General features: G+C 57.3%; 1 protein-coding gene across 15 annotated transcripts in view; it reads left to right on the top strand.

Moving 5' to 3' along the window:
- MYT1L (myelin transcription factor 1 like) overlaps positions 1 to 14,412 on the top strand; it is a 392,068-nt gene that overhangs the window by 293,535 nt on the left and 84,121 nt on the right. The gene's annotated exons all lie outside the window — the stretch shown is intronic.

Raw genomic sequence — 14,412 nt, forward strand, 5'->3', positions numbered from 1 at the left:
GTACACACAAAAGCCTGGTGCACGGGGGTGACCAGGGTTTGGGCAATAGATGGAAGACGGGTTTGCCTTTCCGTCCAGCTTCCTGTCAGGGGCAAACCCATAAATGTGACTCGGGGATAATCCTTTTCTAAAAGTCACTTCTTTTCTAGAGAAAGGTGGGCGTTTTCTGAAGAATCTAGATGTAGTCTTTACCGGCTTAGAGAAATGCCAAATGTGTTAGGAGGGAAGGCAGTGTTTCTCTCACGCTTCTTCCTCTGGCTCGAAGCTCTAACAGCTCTGAGCTCTGGGAGGCTGACCTCTCCCCACGAAGGGCAGAGGCGTCAGCCAGTGAGTGTGGCGCGTTGTCCGCGACGGAACGAGGCTGCGGGCATGAGCCCGGAGTGGCGGACGCCAATGAGCGTCCCTACTCCAGGAGCCTGGATGTTCCGCGGGTTCGAGCAGGTCGCGGCCACCGCGCCCTCACGCAGGTCTGGGCACACGGCCACGCGCTCGTGTGGGCATTTGCGCACACGCGCCGATCTCACGCCCAACGTGTGCGGCCCCGAGGCCGTTCCCCTGTCGTCACGTTGAGAGCACCGTGTGGAGACGGTCTGGAGACGCACGTGGCAGCCCCGCGGCCTCCCTGTGCGGACCATGGGCCCACGCCCCGGCGTCCCAGACCAGCCAGAGCTGTGCGTGCTCAGAATCTCGGACCGTGTGCGGGACGCTGGAAAGCTGAACGATTTGGCAAATCGCCTGCAAACACGTTCCTGGGTGTGTGTGGTTCGGGGTGAGGTCGCCAACTTCTGAGGCCGGTGACCGGTCTGCAGCTGGGCCGGGGCTCCTGCCGCAGACGGGGTGAGCGGCGCGGCTCCTCCCGACAGCGCTGTGCGCTTGGCCAGCAGCGGCAGCCCTGCTCCCCGGCGGGTGTCTGGTGTGGCTCTGCTAGGACGGCTGTGCAGATGTGCAGAATGTAATCCAGGGTCTTACGCATGTTAGGTTCTGTTCTTCACTGACTACAATTAAACTTTCAATTTTAGTGCACTTTGGTTCACATTTTAAATAACCTACTTTTAAAGTACCAAGTGTCGTAGTTTGGAGAAGCGGAGACTTAATACAATCGCTTTACAAGACAACTTAGGTAGGTTTTTTCCTTTCTGTTTCGGTTCAGTCGGCCAGCGTACAGGGCAGTTGTAGATGTTCGACAAGTTGTCGGTCACACAGAGCACCCAGTGCCCAGCACAGCACGAGCCTCCTCCACTCCCATCGCCCGGTCACCCCATCCCACCGTCCACCTCCCCTCCAGCCGCCCTCAGTTTGTTTCCTAGAGCTGAGAACCTCTTATGGTTTGCCCGCCTCTCTGGTTTCCTCTTATTTAATGCCCTCCTGCCCTGGCCCTGTGGTCTCTGCACTCGTTCTTGTCGTCCGCGCATGAGGGAGATCGTAGGATGATCGTCCCTCTCTGATTTCCCTCAGCAAAATCCCTCCAGTTCCTTCCACGTCGATGCGAATGCCGGGTGTTCACCCTTGCTGACGGCGGAGTCCTGTTCCGTTGTGTACATGGACCGCGTCTTCTCTGTCCATTCGCCTGTTGAAGGGCATCTCGGCTCCTTCCACACGTTGGCGATTGTGGTCACTGAGATTGGGGCGTTTTTAATCATTATCCTAACTTGGATGCTTAGAATGTGATTCTGTTTTAAAGTGAGATAGCAGATCAAAACGAGTGGTGTTTTTCTAGAAAAACTCAAGGAAGTGAGCATAAGCGGCTGTCTGGTGGGTGTGTGTGATGTGGGCCCCGAGTGTCTCCCAGCAGGACCGTCTAGACAGGGACTGGCAGGTACTGCGTGAGAATCTGAGTGTACAAGGACACAGTTGGGAGGCGAATGCCTGCTCCGAGGATAAACACTCCTTTGTCAGGCTCCTGGATCCAGAATTCACATTCAGCAGTGCCCCCCCCAGCACCTCCTAAGACTAAGACCTCCTACGGAGTATCCCCAGCAGCCAGGTGTCCCCATCCACCCCCTGTCAGAGACGCTCCTGGGTGAGTCCTCAGTCCCCAGGCACCTCTCGGACCTAACAGTGACAGTCCACGTGGATGACCATCCCCGGGGGCTCAGATCGCTGCCAGTTCTTTGCAGAGAAGCACCAAAGTCTTGCTTGATCTCTGGGTCAAGCTGAAGCATCTTTCCTAAGAAGAAATCACTTCAGGGCCCAGTCACTAGAGACCACTTCACCGAGATTGGCCAGAACCCAGAGAAGTCTGTTGGAGGGCCCCCGTGATCGATCACTGGGTCCAGGACCCCAGCTGGCCAAATGCTTTGCTGATCAAGCAGTCATAGCTGACAATCTCCTGTTTCCACATCCTCTCTTAGCGAACACGTTCTGGTTTACCGTCTTGGTGAGTTTAGTGCCAGGATCACCGTCAACGACTGTGAGTTCCGGCCTTGATAATGACGTCTTCACCATGGGAGACGCACTGTCAGCACAGGGCATCCCAGACGGAGTGCCTTTGTCCACTCCTTGAATGGATTTGGCAGAAATCACGCACTTGGGAAAGGCAGGGGCTGTCCCTTGCTTGTCTGGTGGCCGGGGTTCTGGGTCTCCCTCTTGAAGTCAATCTTTCGTGTTCCTTTGTTCCTGCTCTCAGTGGCCATCCTGTCCTTGAGCTGTCATCAGATCCCTTCCAGCATGGACTGTCCAGGTTATAGAAGGACCATTATTTATGACCCGGGAATTCGATCATTATTTGAATTCCCAGGATCCTACAGCACTGTTGTCACCTACAAACAAAATATTGCTAATAATGCACACGCCCAGCGAGCATATTAAGGTTTGGGATCCTGTGAGGTCTTCAGGGCTTGTGGGAAAGAGGGAGAAACCATGTCCTTGCTGTGTTCAGGAGAGAGCCAGGCCTAGAAAGATTCAAGGACTTCCAGCACGTGCCGGCTGTTGGTCAAACTCTGCTCACGTCCTTTTTATCATTGTCTGCGTATTTGAGCAACAGGGAAGAATATCTGAGTAATTCATTTCAGATTAAATTCAGATTTAATTAATCAAAATTATATTTTGTCCAGTTGGCCTGGTCTTCTGCGTGGAGGATTTTATTTTCAAAATACATTGCAATGACCTAGACTGCATTTATTTAATCAAGGTTTCCTTGTTATGCTAAAGGTAAGAAAGTTATTATTCAGGGATCACAGATTTTTCTAATGGCAGATTTTGTTATTATGTTTTTGAATTCTTACGATTTGAGAAATTTAGATAATGTGGTCACTTAATGCCTCATAAGTTAGGGTTTGGTTTCATAGTTCACCCCACTAGAAAGAATCAACTGTCAGTGGTAGCCCCACGTGTCCATACCATCGGCATCTGTGTGTGTGAATGTTGTCCGTCTGAGGACGTGCAGATCTGCCCGCCGCCAGGAAAGACAACTCCAAGAAGGATGCACCAGTCTGCTCTCCAGACTGGAGACGGCACTCACGCCACAGCCGTCTTCAACACATAACCGTTTCCTAATGCCCTGCTTCTGGAACACGTCTGTAAACCGTGAGGTCCTTTCTGTGCTGCTCTTTGTTGACTCCTGGGACCGCCCTGGGTAATTCGGCTCTGAGGGACGGTTCCCTGGATCGTTTGGTCGGAGTAGGAAAACCACAAGCCCTTCCTGTCCTGAGGCTGTCATTGTCCCCACAGCTGCGGGTGGGGTGGCTGTCCCAGGAGCTCACGGTGAGGGAGGAGCAGGCTGGTTTGTGGGGAGCGTGAGTAACAGCGGAGAGACCTTTGGGACAGATGATACGCTCGGAGCAGGCGCGGTGAAGCCCACGGACCAGAGACGCAGTGACGCTGAGGCGCACGGCGCCCGGGGCACTTCTCGGGCCTCTGTCCCATCCTCACGCTGCGCTGGTGGCCGCGCCTTTCCCGTTCTGCCTCCGGGCACTTCCCACGCCCTCGCGGGACACCTGGAGCTGCTGGCAGGCTGTTCTCTGCAGTCACACCACCGGTTCCTCTGCAAGAAACGTTCAGCGTGTGCAGGTGTTTTCTGTCGAGCAGGATGAGGCGGTCAGGCCCGCCGTGGTTAAGGCGCCCCCGAAGTGCAGAAGACGGGCTCGGGTTTCTCTGAGACAAAGGCAGAGGAAGGGGGTGCGGGGCCCAGGCTCCCTCCACCCCTTCAGGATGCTGTCCTGGCATTGATGAGCCAATTACCCTGTCACGTCGTTCTCCGGAACTGTCCCTGATGAGGAACTGGTTGAAACGCAGGCGCGGAAACTCACCATTAGCGGGAATCACCGTTAACGAGCCAGCTTTCTGCCGAGGTCAGCAGAAACGGCCCCGAGCTCCGAGACCAACACAGGAACAAAGACGGTGTGTCTGGCGTGCAAGGTTTCAACAGGAGAACGGCGGGGGACGCGGGAGGAACGCGATGATTTTTCTATCATGTTAAAAATTAGCCTTTCCCTACATCCGTGGGAGCGTCGTTTTAGGAGGGCTAAGTGTGCAGATATGGGGGCGGGGAGGGCCCAGCTCAAGCCCGGGGAAGTGAGTGAACACAGAGCCAGACATTTCTAGGTAGAAATCTGCAGTAAAAATTCAACTTTCTTCACACAAACTGATTTTGCATGAGTGTAAGATATAATCAGAGCTGGTATTTCGTGAATTTTCAGACACTTACATCCGGACTGGAAAATCTGCCGAGGATGTAGCATCGTGCATGTAAGATGCGAGCAGCACGTACGGAGTGTGTCGGGGGAAGCTCTTTCTTCCCATAAGAAGAAAAAATAAAGGAGGCAAGAGAACAGATTTAATCCGCTTGTATTCAATTTGTTTTAAGGGCCACTTGAAGGAATTCCCAGCTTATGTGTTTTCTTAACATAATCCTATTCCAAATGCCAGCCATTCGAAGCAGAATAAAGACCCGAGGCGTGGGCTCGCGGATGCTCCTGGCCCCAAGGGGACTACTTGTGGGTGGGTCGCTGCCCTCGCTGGCCCTCGGTTTGCCTGTCGAAGCTTTAGGAGGCGAGCACCGGCCTCTAGCCCAGCCTGCCATCCCGTCTGGAAGCTGAAACCGGTGCCTTGTGGAGCGGAGATGTGGTTCCAAGGTACCAGCAGCGGCGGGTGTTAGCGGCCCTGGCCCCACGCGTCTACTCAAGCTCCTCCACGAGCCCGAGCCCGAGGCCCCGGCTGGGTGTAGCAGGTCGCCCGTGTGCAGTGAGGCCGCGCCGACGCGAGGGACGGCCCGTTTCCAAAGACGGAACATCCCGCGAGGACACAGAAACCAAGCAGAACGCACCTCCTGCCAGAAGAAGTGCAGGACAGAGAACGGAAGAGCAGCGCGTGTGCAAGGGGAGACATCCCGGTTCCTGACAAAGGTCAGAGTCAGCGGCCACGCGCTACGGCCGAGCCGTCAAGGTCCAGGCTCAAAGAGCAAAATTTCCAGACCCCAAAGGTTGTTGAACATAGGTCCCTGAAAAGTCATGCTGCTTTTGTTTTCGAAGGGCCTTTGGACACAGGTCAGACTGTGTCCGTCCCACGGGCTATAGCCGCGGTTGAGTAGAATGAAGAACAGGGACCTTGAGTGCTCCCAACGCTCCCTCCCGACCCGCACGCCGACTGCACACGCACCTGCGTGTCCGGTCCATTCCGCAGAATTTGGAGACTCTCTGAGCTGTGTGAGTGTGCGTGAGTGTGTGTGTGAGAGAGAGAGAGACCGAGAACAGAGGACAGAGAGGCAGAGGGATCGGAGAGACGGTGGTTAACATGGGTCAGTCTGTCTCGGCCTGAGAGCTACTGACTTCATCTAGCTCCTTTCTTGGGGGGGGGGGTACGACTATCTTATTTTTAAGATGAAATTTGGATAAGCCAGGGACATAGAAGTCAACAAATGAAAGGATCCTCAGAGGTGCGCCATGCTTATTCAGGTGCAGGTCACTTGCTCATGAACAAACACTGTCGGGGAACACAACTGGGGGCCCGCGGAGGCTCCGTTGGTAAAGCATCTGCTGCGGCTCAGGCCTTCATCTGAGGGTGCTGGGATCGAGCCCCAGGTCGGGCTCCCTGCTCGGTGGAAGCCTGCCCCTCCCTCTGCTTGTGCACTCTCTCTCAAATAACAAATAAAATATTAATTTAAAAAAAGAAAGGAACATAACTCACAATTTCTGCAGGTTATTATGTAACTTGGTCCCCTATGAAAACTCCTACTTTTCCTTCAGTTTATACCCTTTGGCTTCGGTATGTTTCATCTTACACAGTGGACAACATTTAGAATCAGTAAGACGGAGCTCGTCCTCAGACGATTTGTAAAGGGTTTGAACAGGTGCCTTGGCCCTCCTCACAACCCATCTCCACTTGTCTGACCCGGAGATCTAACGTGAGGACTCGGGGGGACACAGGACTGCGGCTCATCTGACGGGCAGGACAAGGGGCAGACCGCACGGCGGACCAGCCCTGGGACCTCCCCTCCGCGTGATGCTCGGGAGACGTGTGTCTGTCAACCAGCTCTGCTTTCCCTCCCAGAGTTCACGCAAACCGGGCTCACGCCTCAGGCTCCGTGCTCAGGACCAGCGAGTCGGTCACTCTCCAAAGCCAGGGTGTGGGCCCACAAGACAGCCCCAGGACCTGAGGACATCGTGGAGTTGGTTTCCGTATGCGCAGCGGTGAGCTGGTGGACGGTTTATGTAAACTTCGTGTCGCACAAATACGTGCGTGAATCACATGCATGACATACCAGAGACTGTGGGTTCCATGTTCCGGGCCGCTGAGATGAAGCAGGCCAAATGGCGTGTCCAGCCTCCCGATGCACGTGCAGGTCATGTCTACACTGTGCATGGCCCGGTAAGTGTGCAACGGCATCACGTCTGAACAAAGAGCACACACGTTCACGGATAAATAATTCAGTGCTAAAACATGCTAGCTGTCCCCTGTGCTTTCACAACTTCTAATCACTGATCGCAAATCCCCCGTAGCGGAGACTAACAATGGAAAAGGTCAAAAATGGTGAGAATCCCCAAAAGTGACGCAGAGACAGGAAGTGAGCAGATGCTGTGGGGACCCCGGCGCCGACAGACGTGCTGGACCCAGGGAGGCCGCGGGCCCCGGTCTGTAAGTGGCGCAGCGTCCTCGAGCCGAGCTGCGCCCGTGCACGGTGCCAGAACCGGAACCAGAGCTCAGCGCCCACGAGTTCATCGTGCTGACCCCGTGCTGGCACGGGATTGCCGCCGGCCACACATGGTTATCCACGCATAAACCAGTCAGACCTAGGAAGTACGACGTTAGTTTAAATGAATAGAGTCACAGAATGTTCACGACGTCTATCCTGGGCCTCGCAGGCAGGGGTGCTGTCTGCTCCTCCCTGACCACCGCCGGAGGCGCGTCCCGCATACTGCCGGTTCCACAGTGGACGCACCATGTCCTGGTCCCCGTCTTCCCCCGCGAGGCTTCCCTGCTCCTCTGCGCACAGACCACGGCCCAACGCATGCCTCACTTGCTTTCCGTGGCTTTGCATGTGTCCCAGCTGTCACTTCCGTTGCCACCAGGACGCGAGCCTGGTTAATTGTTCTGCTCCAAGAACTGCGTGACAGCGGCCGGGTGACTAGCGGAGGGGGTTGGCTCCGGGTCCCCCCGTCCCTGAGAGCTGCGACAGTCACACTTGTCTGAGGTCTGACACAATTGTCCTCATGCCCTGTGCTCCCCAGAGCTTGCATGTGTGCCGTTGGAGGAACGCGTCTAGAAACGCCAATATCTGACCCAAGCCAACCAAAGAGCTTACATCCCTCCTAGTCAGGGGCATCCCCCGTACCTCAGTTTACCCTGTGGGACCCAGTGGTGCTGGTATTCCCGAATCTGGACCCATGTGGGTACCCCTGGGTCACCGGCAGGTTGCACAGTGCACAGCTGAGCGGTGCGGGAAACCTTTGCTGTCCGGGCACAAGGACAGCTTGGGGCAGACAGGAGCTGAGATCCATAGACCCTTCCGAAGCTCGGAACTCGTCGGGGAGCCTGCACGTGTCTCGAAGGGATCATGCGTGCCAGCTGAGCGGGAAGGCAGCCGGCGCGACCCGGCGGGTGCAGGGAGCGTCTGCTCGTGCTGCGTGGGGCGGACGGGCAGCAGAGACGGAAGGCACCACGCACGCCCCGGAGCTGGCCGGACCAGTGCACGGCCCCCGGGGCCAACAAGTAGGCGAGCCACTCGAGGTACACACATTCACGGGCACGAGGCGGAAGCCCAGGAGCAGCCACAGAAGGAAAACGCAGGGTTCCCAGATAAGGGCTGGAAGTACGCATTTTGGGTGATGGCATTCGTTCACCGAGGTCATCCCCTCGCTCAACACTGAGCAGAACGAGGCCAGCGTGCGAGGAACCAGAGAGACCCAGCGGGACGGCACCCCCGGAGGGCGCTGAGCCCCCAGGAGGCTGAGCCCACTCCCCGACGGTCTCTCCGTGTGTCTGTCCTGCTTCTGCGCCTCCCGCACCTGCAGTGCCCAGCAGAGGATGAGCGTGAGGCCAGCCAGGATGGAGGCCGTCTCGCAACTCTCTCTCTGCGGGATTGCGGAGCGGCGCTCCCCAGGGAGCCCCGCGAGAGTGAGACATCCAGAGCCATGGCCACCTTCTCTCCACAGAGAGCACTGCAGACGGGAGCCGCAGCAGCCCGTGTCCCCTCCCCACGACGGGAACGAGTGTGCCCGCAGGCAGCCGGTCACCCGAGTCCCACCTCGGCCGGGGCCCCCTGCTCCCTTCACCAGTACAGGCAGTTCACTTCGGGCAGGCGCGATCTACTCTCCTTAATTAAAGGCAAAATTTAGCTAATTCCACATATTTTTTCATAATCAATTGGGAATCATATGTCAGATTTCATTCACTCATTTTATTTGATTTCTTTTTATTGAGTAATTTATTTTTAGAGAGAGAGTAAGAGAGTGAGAGAGGGGGCGAGGGCAGCAGAGGGCAGGAGCCTCCGGGAGACCGTGCTCAGCACAGAGCCCAACACGGGGCTGATCTCACGACCCCGGGATCATGACCTGAGCAGAAATGGAGACTTGGACACTTCACCGACTCAGCCACCCGGACGTCCTCCGTCACTCCTTGTAAACATTCAGTTCAAAGAGACTCTGAGTATTTTATTGGTGTGAACAGAATCCGGACACGTCCTCACGCTCACGCGGCCACCAGCACAGCCTGTGGACCTGTGCCCGGTGCGTCACACCGCCAGGGCAGCCAGAGCAGTCAGGGGAGGGGTGCGGTGCAGGGGACGCTGTTCCTGTGCAGAGGGAGGGCGCGGAGCTGTGGGGCTCAACGAGCCACCGCGGCAGAGAAGCGGCCTGTGTTTGGAAGAGAAAGGAGAATCAGACCGCGCCTGCCTCTGTGGATAAATGAGAGACAATTTAATTCTGAAGAGTAGACGGCTCTTCCCGGGGGCCCCTGGGGCGGCCTCGAGAGCCAGCCCTGTGCTCCCGCGATCGGTGCCAACGGTGGAGAACACTCGGGGTCAGAGCTCCCGCCGGCTGTGCACGGAGGGAAGATCGGCCGTTGCTCCACAAACTCAGTGCCCTCCCCACCTACCCACCTCCCGCCCCAGAAAGATCTGTTTCCCTTCAAATCCGGGAGCCAGAGGCTCCTTGGGAGTCAGGCTGCCGTCCCGCTGGGGGTCTTGGCCGAGCCTGCACCAGCCGGCTCACCTACACCCACACGGAAGCAGGGGGACCTAGCGTCGCCTCTCCTCCTGGAAGCGAGGACAGGCCTTCCTCCCTCGGACCTTTGTATCTCCTGGATGACCAGTCTTTGAGGTCAGCCCAGTTTGAGTCCCCAGAAGATCTGCAAGTTCTGGAGGTGGGGTGAGCGCTGTGAGGGCACGGGAAGCCCGGGCGACCGGGGCTGTGGGACTCACACCCTCCCAGGGCGCCGGACGCCAACGGGCCCACCGCTCTTCGAATGTGAAAGCCTCGGTACAGTCCTACCGACGACTCTTTCCCGCACTAACTCTCTGGGAGCCTAAGAGAATGATGCTGGGGACGGCCGCCGGGCTCGGGAATGCGCAGGCATCTTTCTGTACTCGCGCTGACAAGGGTCACGGCATGCGTCTCTGCCTGGATAATTTCAGCCGCCAGCAACCCCGAAGCCACTGCTGAGATGGCAGATACAGGCAGACCTCGTCTGGAAGTTCCCCTAAAACGGAAAATAAGACAAAGGACATTGTCCAGTGACCCTGATTAGGATATGCGAGGTGGGGTCTTCCTGCCAAGGGTGTGCGACAGCCCCGGCCCCCCCTCAGGTCAGGACTTTCCTTCCTTTCCGGCTCCACAAGGCGCTGAAGTGCTGAGAGGCCCTGGGGTTCCGCCCCTCCCCCTGCCAGGCCAGGAGTGAGACCTCAGGGAGGGAGCCGGGGCGGAAGAGGCTGTGGCACAAACCAGCACCTGGGTGGATGGGACACTTGTCCTCTACCTCAGACGGGAAGACACCACATCAGTCCCAAAGCACCTCTGGGGGACGGACAGGAAGAAGGCTGGAGGCGGGGGCTCACGTCCCTGTACCTGGGCTCGGGAAGCGGGCCGGCTGCAGGGGTGACGTGGACGGGGAAGGTCATTGTCCGCAGAGTGGAGAGGTGGTCTCTGCCCGCCCTGTGACCCTCCCCAGCCCCCCCGCACAGCCGCACCTCGGGGTGTCCACCCCCTTCCCACCTCCTTGCCTGCTCGATTCCCTCACACTTTCCAGGGACACAGTGTTGTGCGTTCAGTGCTCTGTTGACGTCAGGCCAGGGTCCCCTCATTTCCTAACCTCCTCTGCGCATCTGAGTGACCGGAAGTCCCCTGGTCAGGCCCCGGGAGTTGACAGGCTGAGCTGACAATCTACACCAGCTTCCGTGGCCGGTGTCCTAACGAAATGCTCAGACCATCCACACCAACACGGAAGGCAGGAACCGTGTGCTACGAAGAACAAAGGTCTGGCTGGAAGAATCTAGAAGGAGCCTCTGGTCTAGTCATGAGGACTGTGCCGTCCAGCTGCTGCCCAGGGGGACACAGAGCTGCACAGAATCCCGGACAGCCTCCCTCTCGCCGGTCAGCAGTAGCGTGATCCCTAGCTCTGTCACTGTGGAAGGGCGCAGGCAGTGCTTCCACCCCTGGTTCAGGATGGTCACATGCCTCGGGGCTGCCCTGAGCCGAGCTGCCAGCCGACCCCCCTGCTGGACGCCCTGTGCTTCCCGGGGAGCGATGACGGCCACCACTTGTCTTCCCTGCGGGGCGGAGAGGCATCGCGATCTAAGATTCTACCACACGTCTCTGTTCCCAAGTCAAATGTAAGTTCTGATCGCCGTTCAGTTCCGTCATCTAAAAGAAACACCCGTAATAATGTCATCCTATGCAACAAGGACACTTGATTGCGTGCACCCCATTGGGGGATGCTGCCAGACCCCATGGTCTGTGACCCGTCGCCTGTGGAGCGGCTCAGCCCTTCCTGTGTCTCTTCTTTCTGTCGGTCCTTCTGCGGTTTCTTCCTTGTCCTTGTTTTGGTTTGGGATTGGCTGTGTATTTCCCGCCCACGGCTCATTTGGAAGGCTGGAGAGAACCATGGCGCCAACCCCGACTGGGTAGTGAAAGAATCCGGATCTGTGTCTCAGACCGATTATCCGATTATTCAGAGACAACATGTGAAAAAGCCGGTGTTGTCATCGTAACATCGTCGTCCCCCGAGTTCTGTGCACGTCAGACTGACGTCGTGAAGGTGGAGAAATCCTGCATGATTTTTGTTTAAGCTGTTTTTTGGGTTTCTAATGTAATGGTTGAGGATAAATTGTAACCGCCTGACTCAAAGGAGATGAAATTCACACACACGACGTTTCTGAAAGTTAACGGAGACGCCGAAAGGGCCTGTGGGCCCGTCGCTGAGCGGCCTGTGCCTGCAGGGCCCAGACTACACGCTCCACCTCAACGTCCAAACTCCATGACTCCGCCGGGGCCCTGGCCAGCCAGCGGCTCCTCGTGTCTGTCACCCTGGCCTTGCTGGGCGCAGGCTTCCAACGGAAAGCCACAGAGAGAACACTGGGATTCTTGGGTCTCCTCCCCTAACCCGATCTGAACAGTCACGGTCTTCCGTCTCACGTGAAGCTACACTGTGTTCATCGTGCCCCTTCTCCTGGTGGCACGCTGGGCACGTGAGGAAGGAGCCCAGCTGAGTCTTGAAGTCCTCGCGGCAGTGGGTTCCATCTGCAGACCGTCGGGGCTCCGGCTTTGGCCCCTGAGCCACAGAGATCAGTCTGGCCCATGCTTCACGCCCACTCCCGCAGGTGACCCACGGCAGTACGAGCCCCGGCACGACGGACGAAGAAGCAGAAGGTACATTGCCCGGAACCCACAGCCAGAGGTAGAATTCCCAATGTGCCCCGCAGGTGATTTTGGTCCCTGGGGGAGGCTGGCGCATGGTGGCTTTTTCGAGCCTGCCTGCCTGGGAGGGCTGACAGTCACCCACATCCTGAGGAGCTTTCACGTGGGTTTTCAAATAGTTCAATGCCAGTGACTTGAGAAATTCCATTAACCTGCAAGGAGTTCTGGCCACCGGCACGGTTCCACCCGCCATTCCCACTTTTACTAGGGGCGGCCACGCAGCCACAGACGACACGGAGCGAGGGGTCTGGAGGAAGAGCCACACCTTGGGTGGGCTGGGTCACCAGGCGCTCCACGGCTCCCCAGCCTGTTCCCAGATGGGCTCCTGTGCCGGACCCCTGCGCCGTGGGCTCAGCCCCTGTGGTGCGCCCAGCCAGCGTGCATGCAGGGCGCTTCCCCGTGCGGGGCCTTTACCGGGAGCGCCCTCCCAGGCCCTGCACACATTCCCCAAGAGTGACCAGGCCCCCGGAGGCCCCAGCCCCAGCCGAGGAATGACCTGGGCCGGCCGGCGCGCACTCCTATGCTCCAGGTCAACCTTCACTCGATGCCTGCAACAGCAGGGGGGGAGCTTGGCTCTCGCACCCCTCCCTCTGCTGTTGCCGCCCAAAGCCGGGAGGCTTGTCGGAGACAGCGGCACTGCCCTGCTTCCCTCCAGAGGCTTCTCGGCCTCCCCCTGCAGGATGGCAAGGCTGCTGGTTGAGCACCATGGCTGCTGTGTCGCCGGGGGCTGGGCAGCTGGGAATTGAATGGGAGCGGAGCAGGAGCCCGGGGCCCAGAAAGCCGAAGGCCGCCCCTTCCCTGGGCGGCGCGCTGGGGGTGGGGGCTGTCACAAGCTCAGAAATACAGCAAAAACCAGTCCTTGTTTGGGACAAGTGAACTGAAGATGACCCCAAGGTTGAGGCTATGGAGAACGAACTGAAATTACCTAAAAGTAGAATGTGGTAGGAGGGGAAGAGCTTCGCAGATGTGGGGCCGCTGCCACGTTCCGCTGCTCGGCTCTGGGAGCAGCCAGGAGGTGACACGGGCGTTGGTTTCCTGTCCCTCCTGCACACGTCTTCTCCTTCCCGAGCTCTCCAGGAGGGTACGTCGGCTTCACAAGAGGAAGTGCAGAGAAAATCATAAAAATGACACATGTCGCCTGATGGCGATTTCTTCTCTGACGCATCTTGCAGAATCTCCCAGGAGGTTGCTTGTGCTTCTGTGTTTCCAAACGTACGCTCACGCTTCTGTCGTGGTTGGTTCCTTGCAGGCTTGGCAGTGCTGGACTCTGAGTCACCCGTCATGGGGCAGCGGGGGCGTGGCCGGCCCCCAGGGGCTGCTCCTCCAATCACAGCCCATGAATATAAAAATCCAAGTGTGTAAACCAAGAGGACAGCGTGACTTTCATACCCGCAGGAATTCCGTAGAACAGGATTGCCTTCAGCTCTGAAACCTTGAAGCCTCGGCCAAGGACAGGGTCTGCCTTCCGCTCAGACACGTTCCCCGTATTTCCAATGGCGCTCTCTGGGTCGGGTTTCTCTCTTTTGCTGCTCTCTGGGACACGCGTCTTTATACTAAAGAAAATGATGTGTAGGAATTATTGAGAAAGGAGACGGTGTTTGTTTCCTACAACTAGCGAGGCTCTATGAGATATGGCAAACCTGACTTGCCGACACTTAGAGAGATGTGTTAGATCCTAAGAATGTGCTGATATGCAGTGGGGGCAGCCGGAATTGTTATTGACGTGTGGGTGCCCAAACCTCATTCACCAGCCAATGCCTCTTCTCAGGGAACACCCTGACACCCATTGCGGAGGCCCCAGGGACGCCGACTCTGCCGTCAGCGAACAGGTACCAGGTGCCAGTCAGCACAGCTCATTGCGTCAGCACGTTCATAAACCAGAGCGATTCTCCTCGTTTTTTTAAATCACAGAAACAAGATGTGGATATGGCCATGGCGTGGGGTTAACCAAACCCAGTCCGAGGGTTGGGGGAGGGGGCGTCTCGGAGCCCACGGTTTAGTACCTGTATTTGGAATATCCATGAAGCAATCACGCCCGGAGAGAGACACATGTCCTAAATATTCCCTG

Source organism: Mustela erminea, chromosome 7 (assembly GCF_009829155.1).
Source record: "Mustela erminea isolate mMusErm1 chromosome 7, mMusErm1.Pri, whole genome shotgun sequence".
Classification (NCBI taxonomy): Eukaryota; Metazoa; Chordata; class Mammalia; order Carnivora; family Mustelidae; genus Mustela; species Mustela erminea.